Source organism: Bos grunniens, chromosome 2, assembly GCF_055505025.1.
Source record: "Bos grunniens cultivar Pamir isolate PY7600 chromosome 2, Bosgru_T2T1.0, whole genome shotgun sequence".
NCBI classification, from domain to species: domain Eukaryota; kingdom Metazoa; phylum Chordata; class Mammalia; order Artiodactyla; family Bovidae; genus Bos; species Bos grunniens.
The window spans coordinates 75,903,915-75,925,785 of record NC_141166.1 but is presented as its reverse complement, the minus strand read 5'-3'; the positions used below and the strand labels follow the sequence as shown (position 1 = coordinate 75,925,785).

Here is a 21,871-nt window from a genome sequence, read left to right as displayed (position 1 = left end):
GGGGCTAAGGGGTGCTGTTTACTGGCACAGTGTGTGGCTGAGTCTGAACATCCTTTTTACTCAATAGACATTGTAATAGTCATCTTCTGCTGCATAACAAACTATCCCAAAACTTAGTGGCCCTCCTGCACAGACCACTATACTGTGGACAGTCAAAGCTAGCTGTACCTTCTCCCTAGCTCCCATGTTCTTCCTCTCCTTCTCTATTGAATTTATATTCTTCAGGATATAGAGATTACACAAAATGTTACAAGTAAGTCTATTTACTGCAAAGGAAAAGAAAAAAATGCTGACTATATCTCAGAGCTTAGAAAACCATATGGATAAATAACCACCATAAAACCCAAGTACCTACAAAGGTGTGGAGAATGTAAAACAGGGTTGAGTCACACCTGCACCCATGGTTGGCAGAATGAAAAAGCCCTTAAAAGTGGTGTCCTCACTAATAGATGGAGAAATATACCATGTTCATGGATTGGAAGAACCAATAGAGTGAAAATGAGTATACTACCCAAGGCAATCTATAGATTCAATGCAATCCCTATCAAGCTACCAACAGTATTTTTCAGAGAACTAGAACAAATAATTTCACAATTTGTATGGAAATACAAAAAACCTTGACTATCCAAAGCAATCTTGAGAAAGAAGAATGGAACTGGAAGAATCAACCTGCCTGACTTCAGGCTCTACTATAAAGCCACAGTCATCAAGACAGTATGTGCAGTATGGTACTGGCACAAATATAGAAATATAGATCAATGGAACACAATAGAAAGCCCAGAGATAAATCCATGCACCTATGGACACCTTATCTTTGACAAAGGAAGCAAGAATATACAATGGAGAAAAGACAATCTCTTTAACAAGTGGTGCTGGGAAAACTGGTCAACCACTTGTAAAAGAATGAAACTAGAACACTTTCTAACACCGTACACAAAAATAAACTCAAAATGGATTAAAGATCTAAACGTAAGACCAGAAACTATAAAACTCCAAGAGGAGAACATAGGCACAACACTCTCCGACATACATCACAGCAGGATCCTCTATGACCCATCTCCCAGAATATTGGAAATAAAAGCAAAATTAAACAAATGGGACCTAATTAAAATTTAAAGCTTCTGCACAACAAAGGAAACTATAAGCAAGGTGAAAAGACAGCCTTCAGAATGGGAGAAAATAATAGCAAATGAAGCAACTGACAACTAATCTCAAAAATATACAAGCAACTCCTACAGCTCAATTCCAGAAAAATAAACAACCCAATCAAAAAATGGGCCAAAGAATTAAATAGACATTTCTCCAAAGAAGACATACAGATGGCTAACAAACACATGAAAAGATGCTCAACATCACTCATTATCAGAGAAATGCAAATCAAAACCACAATGAGGTACATTTCACGCCAGTCAGAATGGCTGCGATCCAAAAGTCTACAAGCAATAAATACTGGAGAGGGTGTGGAGAAAAGGGAACCCTCTTACACTGTTGGTGGGAATGCAAACTAGTACAGCCACTATGGAGAACAGTGTGGAGATTCCTTAAAAAACTGGAAATAGAACTGCCTTATGACCCAGCAATCCCACTGCTGGGCATACACACCAAGGAAACCAGAATTGAAAGACACACATGTACCCCGATGTTCATTGCAGCACTGTTTATAATAGCCAGGATGTGGAAGCAACCTAGATGTCCATCAGCAGATGAATGGATAAGAAAACTGTGGTATACACACACAATGGAGTATTACTCAGCCATTAAAAAGAATATATTTGAATTAGTTCTAATGAGGTGGATGAAACTGGAGCCTATTATACAGAGTGAAGTAAGCCAGAAACAAAAACACCAATACAGTATGCTAACGCATATATATGGAATTTAGAAAGATGGTAACGATAACCCTGTATGTGAGACAGCAGAAGAGACACAGATGTATAGAACAGTTTTTTGGACTCTGTGGGAGAGGTCGAGGGTGGGATGATATGGGAGAATGGCATTGAAACATGTATAATATATATGAAATGAATCTCCAGTCCAGGTTCAATGCATGATACTGGATGCTTGGGGCTGGTGCACTGAGGCAACCCAGAGGGATGGTATGGGGAGAGAGGAGGGTGGGGGGTTCAGGATGGGGAACACGTGTATACCTGTGGCAGATTCATGTTGATGTATGGCAAAACCAATATAATATTGTAAAGTAATTAACCTCCAATTAAAATAAATAAATTTATATTTTTAAAAAAAAGTGGTGTCCTCCTTAGATTATTTTTTCCCTCATCTGACCAACTGCACTGATGTTTCAATTGCTTATTTCACACTGCTTCCCAAAGGTGTTTCTGAAACAGGAGGGAAGGGAGCAGGGAACAATCTTTGAAATAATGACATAACCTGAGGACATGACACAAATTGATTAGAACCAAATAGGTCCAAAACAGTGGATGAGCTCACTTCCACTAGGCCCTGAGACTCCATATACACTCACTGTAACATATCCATAAGCTAAATGACACACCCACAGGCACCATGACATTCCAAGGCCCACCATAAAGGTAAATAACTGGACAGTGACTCAATTCCTGGAAAACTCCAGTTGTTTCCCAAAATAGCTGGAATATCCCTCCTACTTATTAGACTATGAAATTACCCACCCCTATAAAAACTAACAGAGTTTTGCCAAGAGAATGCACTGGGGGTCATAGCAAACACTTTCTTCCAACAATACAAGAGATGACTCTACACATGGGCATTACCAGATGGTCAATACTGAAAGCAGATTGATTATATTCTTTGTTGCCAAAGATGGAAAAGCTCTATACAGTCAGACCGGAGTTGACTCTGGCTTAGATCATGAATGTCTTATTGCAAAATTCACACTTAAATTGAAGAAAGTAGGGAAAACCACTAGGTCATTCAGGTATGACCCATATAAAATCCCTTATGATTATACAGTGGAAGTGACAAATAGATTCAAGGGATTAGATCTGATAGAGTTCCTAAAGAACTCTGTGGAAGAAGGTTCATAACATTGTACGGGAGATGTTGACCAAAACCATCCCCAAGAAAAAGAAATGCAAAAAGGCAAAATGATACAAGGTCTTACAAAGAGCTGAGAAAAGAAGAGAAGTGAAAGACAAAAGAGAAAAGGAAAGATATGCCCATCTGAATGCAGAGTTCTAGAGAAAAGCAAGGATAAGAAAGCCTTTTTAAAGTGAACAATGCAAAGAAATAGAGGAAAACAATAGAATGGGAAAGACTAGACATCTCTTCAAGAAAATTAGAGACAACAAAGGAACATTTCCCCTATAATGAAAAGGACATCTTTTTTGGGTGTTAGTTCAAGAAGGTCTTGTAGGTCTTCATAGATCTGTTCAACTTCAGCTTCTTCAGCGTTACTGGTCAGGGCATAGACTTGGATTACCATGATATTGAATGGTTTGCCTTGGAAATGAACAGAGATCATTCTGTCGTTTTTGAGATTGCATCCAAGTACTGCATTTTGGACTCTTTTGTTAACTATGATGGGATTTCTTCTAAGGGATTCTTGCCCACAGTAGTAGATATAATGGTCATCTGAGTTAAATTCACCCATTCCAGTCCATCTTAGTTCACTGATTCCTAGAATGTCAATGCTCACTCTTGCCATCTCCTGTTTGATCACTTCCAATTTGCCTTGATTCATGGACCTAACATTCTAGGTTCCTGTGCAATATTGTTCTTTACAGCATCAAACCTTGCTTCCATCACTAGTCACATCCACAGCTGGGTGTTGTTTTTACTTTGGCTTCATCCCTTCATTCTTTTCTGGAATTATTTCTCCACTAAGCTCCAGTAGCATATTGGGTACCTACCGACCTGGGGAGTTCATCTTTCAGTGTCCTATCTTTTTGCTTTTTTATGCTGTTTATGGGGTTCTCAAGGCAAGAATACTGAAGTGGTTTGCCATTCCCTTCTCCAGTGGACCACATTTTGTCAGACCTCTCCACCATGACCCATCTGTCTTGGGTGGCCTCATATGGCATGGCTTAGTTTCATTGAGTTAGACAAGACTGTGGTCCATGAGATCAGATTGGCTAGTTGTCTATGATTGTGGTTTCAGTCTGTCTGCCCTCTGATCCCCTCTCTCAGTGCCTACCGTCTTACTTGGGTTTCACTTACCTTGGATGTGGGGTCTCTCTTCACGGCTGCTCCAGCAAAGCGCAGCTGCTGCCCCTGACCTCTGATGCAGGGTAGCTCCTCTCAGTCGCATCTGTGCACCATCGTGCCACCGCACTGGATGGAGTGACAGGCAAATTTGGCCTTGGAATACACAATGGAGCAGGGCAAAGGCTAATAGAGTTCTGTCAAGAAAATGCACTGGTCATAGCAAACACCTTCTTCCAACAACACAAGAGAAGACTCTACACATGGACATCACCAGATGGTCGACACCTAAATCAGATTGATTATATTCTTTGCAGCCAAAGATGGAGAAGCTCTATACAGTCAGCAAAAACAAGACCAGGAGCTGACTGTGGCTTGGATCATGAACTCCTTATTGCCAAATTTTGACTGAAATTGAAGAAAGTGGAGAAAACCACTAGACCATTCAGGTATGACCTAAAACAAATCCCTTATGATTATACAGTGGAAGTGAGAAATAGATTTAAGGGACTAGATCTGATAGAGTGCTTGATGAACTATGCATGGAGGTACATGACATTGTACAGGAGAAAGGAATCAAGACATCGCCAAGAAAAAGAAATGGAAAAACACAAAATGGCTATCTGAGGAGGTCTTAAAAATAGCTGTGAAAAGAAGGGAAGTGAAAAGAAAAGGAGAAAAGGAAAGATACCCATTTGAATGCAGAGTTCCAAAGAATAGCAAGGAGAGATAAGAAATCCTTCCTAAGTGATTGATACAAAGGAATAAAGGGAAAAAATAGAATGGGAAACACTAGAGATCTCGTCAAGAAAATTAGAGATACCAAGGGAACATTTCATGCAAAATGGGCTCAATAAAGGACAGATGGTAGGGACCTAACAGAAGCAGAAGAATACACAGAATAACTGTACAAAAAAGATCTTCACAACCCAGATAATCACCATGGTATGATCACTCACCTAGAGCTAGACATCCTGGAATGTGAAGTCAAGTGGGCCTTAGGAAGCATCACTATGAACAAAGCTAGAGGAGGTGATGGAATTCCAGTGGAGCTATTTCAAATCCTGAGAGACGATGCTGTGAAAGTACTGCACTCACTATGCCAGCAAATCTGGAAAACTCAGCAGTGGCAACAGGACAAGAAAAGGTCAGTTTTAATTCCAATCCCAAAGAAAGGCAATGCCAAAGAATGCTCAAACTACTGCACAATTGCACTCATCTCACACGCTGGTGAAGTAATGCTCAAAATTCTCCAAGCCAGACTTCAGCAATACATGAACCGTGAACTTCCAGATGTTCAAGCTGGTTTTAGAACAGACAGAGGAACCAGAGATCAAATTGCCAACATCTGCTGGATCATCGAAAAAGCAAGAGAGTTCCAGAAAAACATCTATTTCTGCTTTATTGTCTATGCCAATGCTTTGACTATGTGGATCACAATAAACTGTGGGAAATTCTGAAAGAGATGGGAATACCAGACCACCTGACCTGCCTCTTGAGAAACCTGTATGCAGGTCAGGAAGCAACAGTTAGAACTGGACATGGGACTGGTTCCAAATAGGAGAAGGAGTACATCAAGGCTGTATATTGTCACCCTGCTTATTTAACTTCTATGCAGAGTACATCATGAGAAACACTGGGCTGAAAGAAACACAAGCTGGAATCAAGATTGCCGGGAGAAATATCAATAACCTCAGATATGCAGATGACACCACCCTTATGGCAGAAAGTGAAGAAGAACCAAAGAGCCTCTTGATGAAAGTGAAAGTGGAGAGTGAAAAAGTTGGCTTAAAGCTCAATATTCAGAAAATGAAGATCATGGCATCTGGTCCCATCATTTCATGGCAAATAGATGGGGAAACAGTGGAAACAGTGGCTGACTTTATTTTGGGGGGCTCCAAAATCACTGCAAATGGTGATTGCAGCCGTGAAATTAAAAGACGCTTACTCCTTAGAAGGAAAGTTATGACCAACCTAGACAGCATATTAAAAAACAGAGACATTACTTTGCCAACAAAGGTTTGTCTAGTCAAGGCTATGGTTTTTTCAGTGGTCATGTGTGGATGTGAGGCTTGGACTATAAAGAAAGCTGAGGGCCAAAGAATTGATGCTTTTGAACTGTGGTGTTGGAGAAGACTCTTGAGAGTCCCTTGGACTGCAAGGAGATCCAACCAGTCCATCCTAAAGGAGATCAGTCCTAGGTGTTCATTGGAAGGACTGATGTTGAAGCTGAAACTCCAATACTTTGTCTACCTGATGCAAAGAGCTGACTCATTGGAAAAGAACCTAATGCTGGGAGGGATTGGGGGCAGGAGGAGAAGGGAAGACAGAGGATGAGATGGTTGGATGGCATCACCAACTTGATGGACACGGGTTTGGGTGGACTCTGGGAGTTAGCGATGGACAGAGAGGCCTGTGCTGCAGTTCATGGAGTCACAAAGAGTCAGACATGACTGAGCGACTAAACTGAACTGAACTGAACTGAAGGGAACATTTCAAGCATAGATGGGCACAAAAAAGGACAGAAATGGTATGGATCTAACAGAAGCAGAAGATATTAAGAAGAGGTGGCAAGAATACACAGAAGAGGTATACAAAAAAGATCACCATGACCCATATAACCACAATGGTGTGATCACCCACCTAGAGCCAGACATCCTGGAATGAGAAGTCAAGTGGGCCTTAGGAAACATCACTATGGACAAAGCTAGTGGAGGTGATGGAATTCCAGTGGAGCTAATTCAAATCCTAAAAGATGGTGCTGTTAAAGTGCTACACACTCAATATGCTAGCAAATTTGGAAAACTCAGCAGTGGTCACAAGACAGGAGAAGGCCAATGTTCAGTCCAATCCCAAAGAAAGGCAATGCCAAAAAATATTCAAACTACCACACAACTGCACTCATTTCACATGCTAGCAAAGTAATGCTCAATATTCTCCAAGTTAGGCTTCAATGGTAGTTGAACTGAGAACTTCCAATGTTCAAGCTGGTTTTAGAAAAGGCAGAGGAACCAGAGATCAAATTGCCAACATCCCTTGGATCATGAAAAAGCAAGAGAGTTCCAGAAAAATATCTACTTCTGCTTCACTGACTACACTAAAGCCTTTGACTGTGTAGATCACTACAAATTGTGGAAAATTCTGAAAGAGATGGGAATACCAGACCACCTTACCTGCCTCCCTGCCTGCAATACGGGAGACCCAGGTTTGATCCATGGGTGAGGAAGATCCCCTGGAGAAGGAAATGGCAACCCACTCCAGTACTCTTGCCTGGAAAATGCCATGGAAGGAGGAGCCTGGTAGGCTGCAGTCATGGGATCCCAAAGAGTTGGACATGACTGACTGACTTCACTTTCACTTTACCTGCCTCCTGCAAAAAGTGTATGCAGGTCAAGAGGCAACATTTAGAACCAAACATGGGACAACAGACCAGTTCCAAACTGAGAAAGGACGACGTCAAGGCTGTATATTGTCATTCTGCTTATTTAACTTACATGCAGAGTACATCATGCAAATGCCGGGTTAGATGAAGCACAAGCTGGAATCAAGATAGCTGGAAGAAATACCAATAACCTCAGATATGCAGATGATACCACCCTTATGGCAAAAACCTAAGAAAACTGAAAGAGCCTCATGTGAAGGTGAAAGAGGAGAATGAAAAAGCTGGCTTAAAACTCAACATTCATAATATCAAGATCATGGCCTCTGGTCCCATTCAGTTCAGTTCAGTTCAGTCGCTCAGTCGTGTCTGACTCTTTGCAACCCCATGAATCGCAGCACGCCAGGCCTCCCTGTCCATCACCAACTCCCAGAGTTCACCCAGACTCACGTCCATCGAGTCAGTGATGCCATCCAGCCAGCTCATCCTCTGTTGTCCCCTTCTCCTCCTGCCCTCAATCCCTCCCAGCATCAGAGTTTTTTCCAATGAGTCAACTCTTCGCATGAGGTGGCCAAAGTACTGGAGTTTCAGCTTCAGCATCATTCCTTCCAAAGAAATCCCAGGGCTGATCTCCTTCAGAATGGACTGGTTGGACCTCCTTGCAGTCCAAGGGACTCTCAAGACTCTTCTCCAACACCACAGTTCAAAAGCATCAATTCTTCAGCACTCAGCCTTCTTCACAGTCCAACTCTCACATCCATACATGACCACAGGAAAAACCATAGCCTTGACTAGACGGATCTTTGTTGGCAAAGTAATGTCTCTGCTTTTCAATATGCTATCTAGGTTGGTCATAACTTTCCTTCTAAGGAGTAAACGTCTTTTAATTTCATGGCTGCAGTCACCATCTGCAGTGATTTTGGAGCCCAAAAAAATAAAGTCTGACACTGTTTCCATTGTTTCCCCATCTATTCCCCATGAAGAGATGGGACCGGATGCCATGATCTTCGTTTTCTGAATGTTGAGCTTTAAGCCAACTTTTTCACTCTCCACTTTCACCTTCATCAAGAGGCTTTTTAGTTCCTCTTCACTTTCTGCTGTAAGAGTGGTGTCATCTGCATACCTGAGGTTACTGATATTTCTCCCGGCAATCTTGATTCCAGCTTGAGTTTCTTCCAGTCCAGCGTTTCTCATGATGTACTCTGCATAGAAGTTAAATAAGCAGGGTGACAATATACAGCCTTGACATACTCCTTTTCCTATTTCGAACCAGTCTGTTGTTCCATGTCCAGTTCTAACTGTTGCTTCCTGACCTGCAAACACATTTCTCAAGAGGCAGGTCAGGTGATCTGGTATTCCCATCTCTTTCAGAATTTCCCACAGTTTATTGTGATCCACACAGTCAAAGGCTTTGGCATAGTCAATAAAGCAGAAATAGATGTTTTTCTGGAACTCTCTTGCTTTTTCCATGATCCAGCGGATGTTGGCAGTTTGATCTCTGGTTCCTCTGCCTTTTCTAAAACCAGCTTGAACATCAGGAAGTTCACGGTTCACATATTGCTGAAGCCTGGCTTGGAGAATTTTGAGCATTATTTTACTAGCGTGTGAGATGAGTGCAATTGTGCGGTAGTTTGAGCATTCTTTGGCATTGCCTTTCTTTGGGATTGGAATGAAAACTGACTTTTTCCAGTCTGGTGATGCTTCCTAAGGCCCACCTGACTTCACATTCCAGGATGTCTGGCTCTAGGTCAGTGATCACACCATCATGATTATCTGGGTCGTGAAGATCTTTTTTGTACAGTTCTTCTGTGTATTCTTGCCACCGCATCTTAATATCTTCTGCTTCTGTTAGGTCCATACCATTTCTGTCCTTTATCGAGCCCATCTTTGCATGAAATGTTCCCTTGGTATCTCTAATTTTCTTGAAGAGATCTCTAGTCTTTCCCATTCTGTTGTTTTCCTCTATTTCTTTGCATTGATTGCTGAGGAAGGCTTTCTTATCTCTTCTTGCTATTCTTTGGAACTCTGCATTCAGATGCTTATATCTTTCCTTTTCTCCTTTGCTTTTCACTTCTCTTCTTTTCACAGCTATTTGTAAGGCCTCCCCAGACAGCCATTTTGCTTTTTTGCATTTCTTTTCCATGGAGATGGTCTTGATCTCTGTCTCCAGTACAATGTCATGAACCTCATTCCATAGTTCATCAGGCACTCTATCTATCAGATCTAGGCCCTTAAATCTATTTCTCACTTCCACTGTATAATCATAAAGGATTTGATTTAGGTCATACCTGAATGGTCTAGTGGTCTTCCCTACTTTCTTCAATTTCTGGTCCCATTACTTCATGGCAAATAGATGGGGAAACAATGGAAATAGTGAGAGACTTTATTTTCTTGGGCTCCAAAATCACTGTGGATGGTGATTCCAGTCATGAAATTAAAAGATGCTTGCTCCTTGTGAAAAAGCAATGACAAACCTAGACAGCATATCAAAAAGCAGAGCCATTGCCTACAAAGTTCCATCTATTCAAATCTATGATTTTTCCAGTACTCATGTATGGATATGAGAGCTGGACAATAAAAAAGGCTGAGAGCCAAAGAATGGTGCCTTCGAACTGTGGTGCTGGAGAAGACTCTTGATAGTTCCCTGGACTGCAAGGAGAACAAGCCAGTCAATCCTAAAGGAAATCCTTTCAAATATTCAGGAAGTCCTAAATATTCACTGGAGGGTCTGATACTGAAGCTGAAGCTGTAATACTTTGGCTACCTGATGCAAAGAGCTGACTCATTGGAAAAGACCCTGATTCTGGGAAAGATTGAAGGCAGGAAGAGAAGGGGATGACAAAGGATGAGATGATTGGATGGCATCACCAACTCAATGGACATGAGTTTGAGCAAACTCTGGGAGATGGTGAAGGACAGGGAGGCCTGGAATGCTGCAGTCCATAGGGTCTCAAAGAGTCAGACACAATTGTTCAACTGAACAACAACAAATAAAAACTGACAATCCCATACCCTGGTGCTGCTCTTGCCTTCTGAGATTGCCCCCAAACACACAGTATGTGGAGTGTGTTTCTCTCTAAATAAATCTACTTCTTACCTATTATGAACACTCTGTCTCTTTGAATACTGAATTCTTTCTGCAATGAGACATCAAGAATCTGAGCTTCATTAAGCCTTGAGACCAAGTGTGACCTTAGTTAAAAGACGGTAGGTTCAAGTCCCAATTTGAGTCACAAAGTTTCATTTTCAACATAGTCTTAACAACCAATATGCCAACACACTATCCTAAAAATAATTATAAGAGAGAAGCCACTAGAGAATTTTCTGTATGCCTTCCCCCTCAGCTATATCTGGTCCACCACACATTGTTCCAGCAAACCCTAGCAAATAACGGGAAGTCCAACAGGGACCCTGATTTAACAACTTAGCATCCAGGAACCAGAAAGAGTTGGCGAACTCCAGAAAACCCCAAGCAAGAACCTGCAGCAAGTGATTTAATATTAACAGGGTCAACATCTCTCCCTTCCAAGGAAAAAGATGGCTATTTAGTGGTTCCTCCTGTCCCCAATCCCATGCATAAATAACTGCTTCAGGGAAAACAGACCAAGAATCCCTGTTATATTCTACTCTCAGATAGCCTGCCATCCCTTTAGGCAATGTTTCCAGTTAGCATGTGAGTGAGTGGAAAAGACAGAATCCTACCATGGAGGCAAAGAGATATCATTTGCAAAGAAATGGGACAGGGTGAAAAAAAGATGAGTCATCCAGCTAATCCCCAAGAGGGTTAACAAAATAAAGGCACCATTTCAAGGTTAAGGCAGGAGACAGACACAATGCTATAAATACAGTGCCCTTTTGAGCACCAAGGCATGGATCATAACAAGCCAAGGGCTACATTGGACACATGGTGGGTGTCCATCATTGTCAAGCCTGATGGAATGACAGGCAGACAAACATGAAATGCAAGCCTTGAAGCCAAACCTTACCCTGGGTGAGATCTCATTAAAACATACATCAAAGATCGCATGGCAGGGGTGAACAGTAAAATAAAGAGCAACAGCCAGCCTGGGGGATAAGAGAGGAAGAGAAGAGGGAAGTTGATGTTAGCTAGGAATCATTCCCAGCTGCCTGGGAATCATTCCCTGCCAACCCTGGGACAATTTGACAACCTCCTACCTAAGGGCCATGTGGTCGCAAATCTCTTCTGCTTCACAGCCTTAGGATGGACCCATGAGATAATGTCATAATATAACAAAAACCACCTATGTGCCAGGCATTGTGCTAGGTGCCTTGGGTATAATCACTCATTTCATTAGCCCTGGGGGTGGATAAGGCTGGTATCACCCATCCCATTTCACACATGCAGAAACAGAGCTCAGAATGGTTTATAGTCACTGGTCCAGGATCACATAGGTGGTAAAGCCAGAGTTTCAGTTCAGTTCAGTTCAGTCACTCAGTCATGTCCGACTCTTTGTGGCCATGAACCACATCACGCCAGGCCTCCCTGTCCATCACCAACTGCCGAAGTTCACCCAAACTCATGTCCATTGAGTTGGTGATGCCATCCAACCATCTCATACTCTGTTGTCCCCTTCTCCTCCTGCCCTCAATCTTTCCCAGCATCAGGGTCTTTTCCAATGAGTCAGCTCTTCACATCAGGTAGCCAAAGTATTGGAGTTTCAGCTTCAACATCAGTCCTTCCAATGAACACCTAGGACTGATCTCCTTTAGGATGGACTGGTTGGATCTCCTTGCAGTCCAAGGGACTCTCAAGAGTCTTCTCCAACACCACAGTTCAAAAGCATCAATTCTTTGGGCACTCAGCTTTCTTCATAGTCCAAGTCTCACATCCATACATGACCACTGGAAAAATCATAGCCTTGACTAGACAGACCTTTGTTGCCAGAGCTTGAACCCAGATACTTCCAACTGCCAAGTTTTTATCTGATGTACCTAGCACAGTGCCTGGCACATAGTCAGGTGGTTTTATCTCTGATGCTACTGCTTCGGCTCTTGTGGTATCACAAGCTGTCTGGGCCCTCATGGCCTCCATCCTCCAAGGTTACTGGGCCAGGAAATGTATACACGTTGCCACTCCCCTCCCAGACCCATCTGCTACTAAATTAATAATCCTCATTCCTGCTGGGCCTGGACGCTGACACATGAACCATGTTGAGGGGGTGCCTGAAGGCAGCTCTGCCAGTCCACCAAAGGGCTGCATGAGCACACCAAATGGGAGCCCTTGGTTAGTGCACTGCATGTGGCAAGTGGAGGTGATGGCCAGTAGTGGGGTCAAGAATACCCAGTGCAAAAAGGACGTGCCTCACTGCCTTTGTTATATATGTGCCCTGTCTCCAGTCCCATAGCTAGCAGCCTAACTCATCTCCCCTGGGCCACATTATGGCCACAAGTCCCAGCAGATGTGAACACACTGCTGTCCATCTCAAGGTCCCACAGGGCTCCCATGGCCCCATTACCCCAGGAGTCCTCTGGAGCAAGGAACCTCTCCCGTGCCCACCTCAGCCTCCTGGTTCATAAGATTTGGCTTCAAGACATGGAGGACACACCAAATTATTGATGTTAATGACTTCTGAAGTTGAGATTATAAGCAGATGGAAAGTGAAAATCTATCAGTCGTGTCCGACTCTTTGCAACCCCATGGACTATACACTCCATGGAGTTCTCCAGGCCAGAATACTGGAGCAGGTAGCCTTTCCCTTCTCCAAGGGATCTTCCCAACCCAGGGATCAAACCCAGGTATCCTCACATTGCAGGTGGATTCTTTACCAGCGGAGCCACAAGCAAAGCCCAAGAGTACTGGAGTGGGTACCCTATCCCTTCTACAGGGGATCTTCCTGACCCCGGAATCGAACCAGGGTCTCCTGCATTCCAGGCAGATTCTTTACCAACTGAACTATGAGGGAAGCCCATAAGACAATGTAGGGTGTGGGGTGGGGGTGGGGGGGGAACTGTCAATTCTGTGTTTATTCAACTTTGTACTATTTTACTTACCATAATGAGTTAGCATGGTCTTAAAAGTCATGATAAAGCCCAGAACTAACAAGTATATAAAGATGGGGAAAATGATATCTAACTCCACATACCTCCTCCCTAAATACCTGTGGAGCCAGCATCCAGAATCACTGCACTCCCACTAGCCTGGGTAGATTTCATGTTAACACACCTTGAAGACAGGAACTTTCTTTCACATCATTGAATCTGTAGGGTGACTGCCACATATTAACACCAATTTATTGGAAAAAATGAATAAACAATGGAATGAATATGAGTGAACAAAGTCTCCCTAGACATCTTTTTCACCATATGACCCATATCTTTATCCACAATGTAATGAGGACAGGACTCCATGGGGCCTTCCAAGGACAGACACTGCACCCCCTTCCATGTTCTCAGCCTGCCTCTTATCTGTAGAAAAACTTTAGCCAAGAACAAATTTAATCAGAAATTAAAAACATGCAGAAGCAAAGAAAAGCAAACAGGACAAAATAATAATAGTTTAGCCATTAAACATAGTTGCAGACCTTTAGTGCCTCCTCAAAAGCTATAGATGATATTCTCAGCTATATCCTTTGAGCTATTTGATAGATACTGAAACCCCCAGCAGGTGGGAAAAGTTAAACATATGATGACCAGATTGTAGCCATGATAAAAGCTGCTCCATCTTACCCAATTTCAAGAACTAGTCTCAAGGAAATGGAAACAAACCCTGGACCTGAAGGTTAACTGTATTTAAAACAACCAAGAGAATGCTGATCAGACCACTGCATGACTAACTTCAAGATGATTGTCAAAGCTGACAGTGCTGTTCTGCACATATCCACCTCCCTCCACCTGTAAACCCCTGAAACCCCTCTTTAAAAGTTCTTGCTTGATGATTGGCAGTTTGAAGTTAGCTTTTGGACAAGAGTCCACCTTCTCCCCAGGTTGCTAGCCTCCTGAACAACATGACCTTTCCTTTCCAACCAATACTTGTCTCCTAAGTATTGACTTTTGAGTGGCAAGCAGCCAAACCTGAGTTTGGTAAAACCGGTGACTGTGAGTCTATGCAGGGGCTAACCAAATCCATAGTAGAATTCTTCAGAAAGAAATACACTTAATAACTTAAATAAGAAAGACTAGATCAGTATTAATTCAAGATGTGATTGGTGAAATTGTGTAGGCCATATGACCAATGTATTCAATAAATATAGAGCATAGATTTTTTTTTAAGTCTAAGATTTAAGAAATAAAACAACCAAAAACAGTATGTGAGTCTTTTTTTTTTTTTTTTTGGATCCTCACAATATAACTCTAAAGGGACATTTTGGAGACAATTAGGGAAATCTGAACAATGATGGAGTATTAGAGAATGTTAAAGATTATTATTAATTTTGCTAGGTATGATAATGGTATCATGATCACATTAAAAAAAAAAAGTCCATGTTAGAGATGGATGAAATAAATCTGAAAATCACTTTAAACACCAAAGCCTTAAAAAAAAAAATAGAGAAAGGGATAAGCAGATAAAACAACATTAGGAAAATGTGTTGTTAATTGTTGGAACTGAATAAACGTATATGGGATTCTTTATTTTGCTGTCATTCGTAATGTTTATTCAAAGATTTCCATAGTGAAAAGTTTTAAAAATAAATGTAAGTGGGCTCCTAATTTTTAAAAGATGTAGTCCATGAACTCTCCACATCAGACTTAATTGGTGCTTGTTAAAATGCAGAGTCCCAGGCCTCTCTGACCTGTTGGGAGGAAGGCAGTGGCCTTAAAGCTGCACTTTAACAAGCATCCCCCTACTCCACCCCCAGCTGTGGTTCTGATACGAGGATTCCACTGAGAAGGACCAATTACAACGCATCTCTGGTAAATCTTCATAAAGTGAAATCTTTCCTCACTCTCATGCATGTCCCAGTTTGGCAACAAAGCAGTCATTCCGAGTTAGAGTGAGTCATGCCCATTCCTCACATGGTACCCCTATCTGCATGTGCTGACCCCCACACACACACTTGTCTGCCAAGGTCCAGACCTACTCTGATGACTCCAAGTGAGAAAACTCCTCCATCCTTTAAACCATGGAGCCACAGCCACAGACAGCACGTAGTGGTGTCCTCAAGTGCATCTTCTTGGATGGCTTTGACATTATCCTATAAGAAACAGTATATTTGGTCTCCATCTCTAGTTTCTGGCACAAAACTCCTAAAATCCTTACAATTCCCTGAGTGACAGCAGAGTTATTTATAATAAGCCCTTTCAACCACACCCGAGTTTACCCTGATGAGATGACTCTCAGAGGATGGAAGCTGTTTTCAGGAGGAACCAACTGTGCATGGGATTAGAAGGTTAGAACTTTAAGCCCCACCCCTAGCCTCCAGGTAGGGTAAAAGGGACAGGGATTGAGCCAGTGGCCAATGATTTAATCAGACCTGCCTATGTAATGGAACCTCCACAAAAACACTAAACCACAATGTTCTAAGAGCTTATTGGTTGGTGAACACATCAAGGTGCTGGGAAAGTGATTAGTGAGGGCATGGAAGTTCCTTCCCAGACACCTTGCCCTGTGCATTTCTTCCATCTGGCTGTTCCTGAAAGCAGTTCTTTTTCCCTTTTCCTGTTTGCTTATTTCTGTTGCCCTCTAACTTTCAGAGAACCTTATTATAGGAATGAGATCACTAGGCAATTTAACCTAACTTCTGATTTATGCTCCTAAATACACACCACGCCTTTTTTTTTTTTTTTAGCTTCAACTTTTTAATTTATTTTTTTAATATATTTATTTACTTATTACTTTACAATATTGTATCGGTTTTGCCATACATTGACATGGATCTGCCATGGGTGTACATGTGTTCCCCATCCTGAACCCCCCTCCCACTTTCCTCCCCATCTCTCTCGATCATCCCAGGGCACCAGCCCTGAGCATCTTGTATCATGCATCTAACCTGAGCTGGTATTCATTTCATATACGATAATTTACATGTTTCAATGCCATTCTCCCATATCATCCCACCCTCGCCCTCTACCACAGAGTCCAAAAGACTATTCTATACATCTGTGTCTCTTTTGCTGTCTTGCATACAGGGTTATCGTTACCATCTTTCTAAATTCCATATATATGTGTTAGCATACTGTATTGGTGTTTTTCTTTCTGGCTTACTTCACTCTGTATAATAGGCTCCAGTTTCATCCACCTCATTAGAACTGTTTCGAATGTATTCTTTCTAATGGCTGAGTAATACTCCATTGTGTATATGTACCACAGCTTTCTTATCCATTCATCTGCTAATGGACATCTAGGTTGCTTCCACATCCTGGCTATTATAAACAGTGCTGCAATGAACATCGGGGTACATGTGTGTCTTTCAATTCTGGTTTCCTTGGTGTGTATGCCCAGCAGTGGGATTGCTGGGTCATAAGGCAGTTCTATTTCCAGTTTTTTAAGGAATCTCCACACTGTTCTCCATAGTGGCTGTACTAGTTTGCATTCCCACCAGCAGTGTAAGAGGGTTCCCTTTTCTCCATACCCTCTCCAGCATTTATTGCTTGTAGACTTTTGGACCACAGCCATTCTGACTGGCGAAAATGGTACCTCATTGTGGTTTTGATTTGCATGTTGAGCATCTTTTCATGTGTTTGTTAGCCATCTGTATGTCTTCTTTGGAGAAATGTCTATTTAGTTCTTTGGCCCATTTTTTGATTGGGTTGTTTATTTTTCTGGAATTGAGCTGTAGGAGTTGCTTGTATATTTTTGAGATTAGTTGTTTGACAGTTGCTTCATTTGCTATTATTTTCTCCCATTCTGAAGGCTGTCTTTTCACCTTGCTTATAGTTTCCTTTGTTGTTCAGAAGCTTTAAATTTTAACTAGGTCCCATTTGTTTATTTTTGCTTTTATTTCCATTACTCTGGGAGGTGAGTCATAGAGGATCCTGCTGTGATATATGTCGGAGAGTGTTTTGCCTATGTTCTCCTCTTGGAATTTTATAGTTTCTGGTCTTACGGTTAGATCTTTAATCCATTTTGAGTTTATTTTTGTGTACGGTGTTAGAAAGTGTTCTAGTTTCATTCTTTTACAAGTGGTTGACCAGTTTTCCCAGCACCACTTGTTAAAGAGATTGTCTTTTCTCCACTGTATATTCTTGCTTCCTTTGTCAAAGATAAGGTGTCCATAGGTGCATGGATTTATCTCTGGGCTTTCTATTTTGTTCCATTGATCTATATTTCTGTCTTTGTGCCAGCACCATACTGTCTTGATGACTGTGGCTTTATAGTAGAGCCTGAAGTCAGGCAGGTTGATTCTTCCAGTTCCATTCTTCTTTCTCAAGATTGCTTTGGATAGTCAAGGTTTTTTGTATTTCCATACAAATTGTGAAATTATTTGTTCTAGTTCTCTGAAAAATACTGTTGGTAGCTTGATAGGGATTGCATTGCATCTATAGATTGCTTTGGGTAGTATACTCATTTTCACTATATTGATTCTTCCAATCCATGAACATGGTATATTTCTCCATCTATTTGTGTCCTCTTTGATTTCTTTCACCAGTGTTTTATAGTTTTCTGTATACATGATCCTCTACATATAAAACCCTAAAGACTCCACCAGAAAATTACTAGAGCTAATCAATGAATATAGTAAAGTTGCAGGATATAAAATCAACACACAGAAATCCCTTGCATTCCTATACACTATCAATGAGAAAACAGAAAGAGAAATTAAGGAAACAATTCCATTCACCATTGTAATGAAAAGAATAAAATATTTATGAATATATCTACCTAAAGAAACAAAAGACCTACATATAAAAAACTATAACACACCATGCCTTGATGGTTTTCCTAGATTAAAAGAAGAATGAAGTATTTAGTAGTTAAAGAATGACTAGCTGGGGGTAGAGATACCTCCAGCAGCCCCCTTAGCAATTCTGCAGGCAGATCATGAAGGGACAAGATAATGTCTGAGGAAAGATCATGAGGAGTCAGCCAGTGTGCACACCATGGAGAATGAAACACAGCTTGACCTCCTGCCTTGAGGACTGACTGAGATTCTTTCCCCCTTTTAGCATGGCTGAGCAGAATCTTTGGAGTTGATCTTAGGACATGAGTCTACCTTCTCCCCCAGATTACCAGCTTTTCTGATTAAAGCAATTTTCCATTTTGCCAACATTTGCCTCTTGAATTTGGCTTTTGAGTGTCAAGCTGCTAAATCTGAGTTTGGTAACATTCCAGAGCTCCATCCTCTATAATAAACTCATAATCATAAGTAAAGTATTTCCCTGAGTTCTGTAAGCCATTATAGCAAATTATCAAGCCTGAGGAGAGGGCTATAAGTTCAGTTCAGTTCAGTTCAGTCACTCAGTTGTGTCTGACTCTTTGCGACCCCATGAATCCCAGCATATCAGGCCTCCCTGTCCATTACCAACTCCCAGAGTTCACTCAAACTCACATCCATCGAGTCAGTGATGCCATCCAGCCATCTTGTCCTCTGTCGTCTCCTTCTCCTCCTGCCCCCAATCCCTCCCAGCATAAGGGTCTTTTCCAATGAATCAGCTCTTTGCATGAGGTGGCCAAAGTATTGGAGTTTCAGCTTCAGCATCAGTCCTTCCAATGAACACCCAGGACTGATCTCCTTTAGGATGGACTGGTTGGATCTCCTTGAAGTCCAAGGGACTCTCAAGAGTCTTCTCCAATACCACAGTTCAAAAGCATCAATTCTTCAGTGCTCAGCTTTCTTCACAGTCCAACTCTCACATCCATACATGACCACTGGAAAAATCATAGCCTTAACTAAACAGACCTTTGGTGGCAAAGTAATATCTCTGCTTCTCAATATACTATCTAGGTTGCTCATAACTTTCCTTCCAAGGAGTAAGCATCTTTTAATTTCATGACTGCAATCACCATCTGCAGTGGCAGTGGAGAGGGCTATGAGAACCCCCAAATTATAACAGGTCAAGTGAGAAGTGTGGAAAGCCTATTCTTGTGATTGGCATCTGAAGTAGGGGATAGTGTTGTGGGACTGAGCCCTGAACTTGTGATGTCTGTGCTAAATTCAGATAGTGTCAGAACTGAATTGTAGGAAACCCAATTGGTGTCCAGAGAGTTGGAAATTGGCTGGTATATGAAAACCTTCCATGCATTTGCTATCAGAAGTACTGTGAGCAGAAAAAAACTATTTCTCTTTTAATGATCATCCTTAGTTTCCATGTTACCTGACAGGAGTTCCTTAAAGGCAATAACTATGTTTTATTTATCTCCTTCTCTCCAGCAGTGGCGCACAATAGATGCTTGAAAAGTGTTGTTCAATGAATGAATTAACAGGCAAATTAATACATAAACAAGAGTCATCATTGTGTTTGGTCCCTCAGAGACATATCTATGCTTACTTAAATTCTGATATATCATTATAATGAAATGTTAGGCAGCCTAACTTTAGGATGACTAGTGTGAAATCTGAGTAAAACATGGGGGAAATATGATATGTTATGTGGGGAGAAAGATCAGAATTCCAAAAACTATATTGATACTAATTGTAACTATAAAAACATATATGTATATACACATATTTTTTCTATGTTTAGGCCACATGTGGCATGCAGGATCTTAGTCCCCCACCCAGGGACTGAATCTGTGCCTTCTGCAGTGGAAGCATGGTGTCTTAACCACTGAACTGCCAGGGATGCCTCTATAGGTATATTATTTTTTATAAGAACAAAACTGAAAGATAGTATCCAAAAAGAGTTTTTTCTTTTCAAGTAAAATAGTGCGATTCTAAGTGACTATTTAGAATAGTCACTATTCTAAGTGACTATTCTATTTCCATTTTCCAAATATTCTTTTTCCCCAACAAGGAAGAAGAAAGATGGCAAAACAGAGCTTGGTGACTGGTTTCTTGAAAGCCGCATAACACTAACTCCAGAACCACAGGGCCCTCCCAAGGCCCCCTCCAACTCCAATATGAGAGAAAAAGCCTCCAGTGCTGCCCCTAGCATCAGGAGCAGATGGAGGCAAGCGAGTTTCTCACACAACTAGGGCTTCCCTTGGTCACGTCCAGTAAGACCTCTGACGCCTAAGAGAGGGAATCTTATAGATTTACATGTTCTTCATGCTGCACAGACTTGTGTGTACAGAGGTACTTAAGAGAACAAAGAACTTAAACAGTCACTTTTCTTTATCTGTACTGAGAGCATCCGGGCCCTTCCAACCAACCTGCAAGGAGCCTGCTCAAATATTCACAGGTATCAACCTAATATATTGCACAGCCAGCACCATTATTTTCTTCTCAATCAATTTTACCTAGCACGTCTCCTGGGGCAGATTGGAAAATATGTGGTAATTATATATTGACAGAATGTGGGAGCAGGTTATATATGGACCCATTATACTTGGATTCCTTATTAACCAGCTACAATGTGCTCAGTGGGATCCTTCTTGACTCTTTAAGGAATCTCTGGAACAGAAGTGTTACTCTGCTTATGGTTTTCCCCTTGTTTAGGAAAACTGTCCAGCTCTCCCAGAGCTTCACGTGTACAGAGCAAGACAGGGTTTGAGACACAATCCCTGTGTCATCCTCCTTGGCGAAGTCCCCAGGTGAGGCTGGGGGACTTCCACACAGACACAGAACAAATCACTGGGGGGCTGCCTGGTCCCCTGCACTGTCTAATTAAAGAAGAGATAGTCACTGCATGAAAAGTAACTTATTAGGAAAAGGTCATCAGACCACGTTTGTGGGCCTTCAGAAGAAATAAATTACCTTTTTAGAACATAGCCAGCTTTTAATGATAAGTTTTCCTCACAAACACTAATGATAATAGCCCCAGTGAAGAATCCACGGGACAATGGGATTGGGCACCTCTGGGAACTTTAATGGTCTGTGGTGGTTTGCTGCTGCTGCTGCTGCTAAGTCAGTTTAGTCATATCCGAATCTGTGCGACCCCATAGACAGCAGCCCACCAGGCTCCCCCATCCCTGGGATTCTCCAGGCAAGAACACTGGAGTGGGTTGCCATTTCCTTCTCCAATGCATGAAAGTGAAAAGTGAAAGTGAAGTTGCTCAGTCGTGTCTGACTCTTAGCAACCCCATGGACTGCAGCCTACCAGGCTCCTCCATCCATGGGATTTTCCAGGCAAAAGTACTGAAGTGGGGTGCCATTGCCTGCTTCCCTGTGGTGGTTTGTTGCTAAGAAATGTCTGACTTTTGCAACCACATGAACTGTACCCCACCAGCCTCCTCTGTCCATGGTATTTTCCAGACAAGAATACTGGAGTGGATTGCCATTTCCTTCTCTAGGGGATCTTCCTGACCCAGGGATTGAACCCATGTCTCCTGCACTGCAGGAGGATTCTTTCCCT

At 41.9% G+C, this 21,871-nt stretch overlaps 1 protein-coding gene across 11 annotated transcripts in view; it reads right to left on the bottom strand.

Annotated features, from left to right (window-relative positions):
* LOC147378256 (uncharacterized) overlaps positions 1–21,871 on the bottom strand; it is a 407,307-nt gene that overhangs the window by 122,702 nt on the left and 262,734 nt on the right. For 5 of the 11 annotated variants that reach the window (XR_015145638.1, XR_015145625.1, XR_015145631.1 and 2 more), the window contains one exon: positions 15,103–15,672. The exons of the other annotated variants lie outside the window; for them this stretch is intronic. The gene's annotated coding sequence lies outside the window, so the exon portion shown is untranslated. Of the gene's footprint in view, positions 1–15,102; positions 15,673–21,871 lie in introns of those variants that run through there. 11 annotated transcript variants of the gene reach the window in all.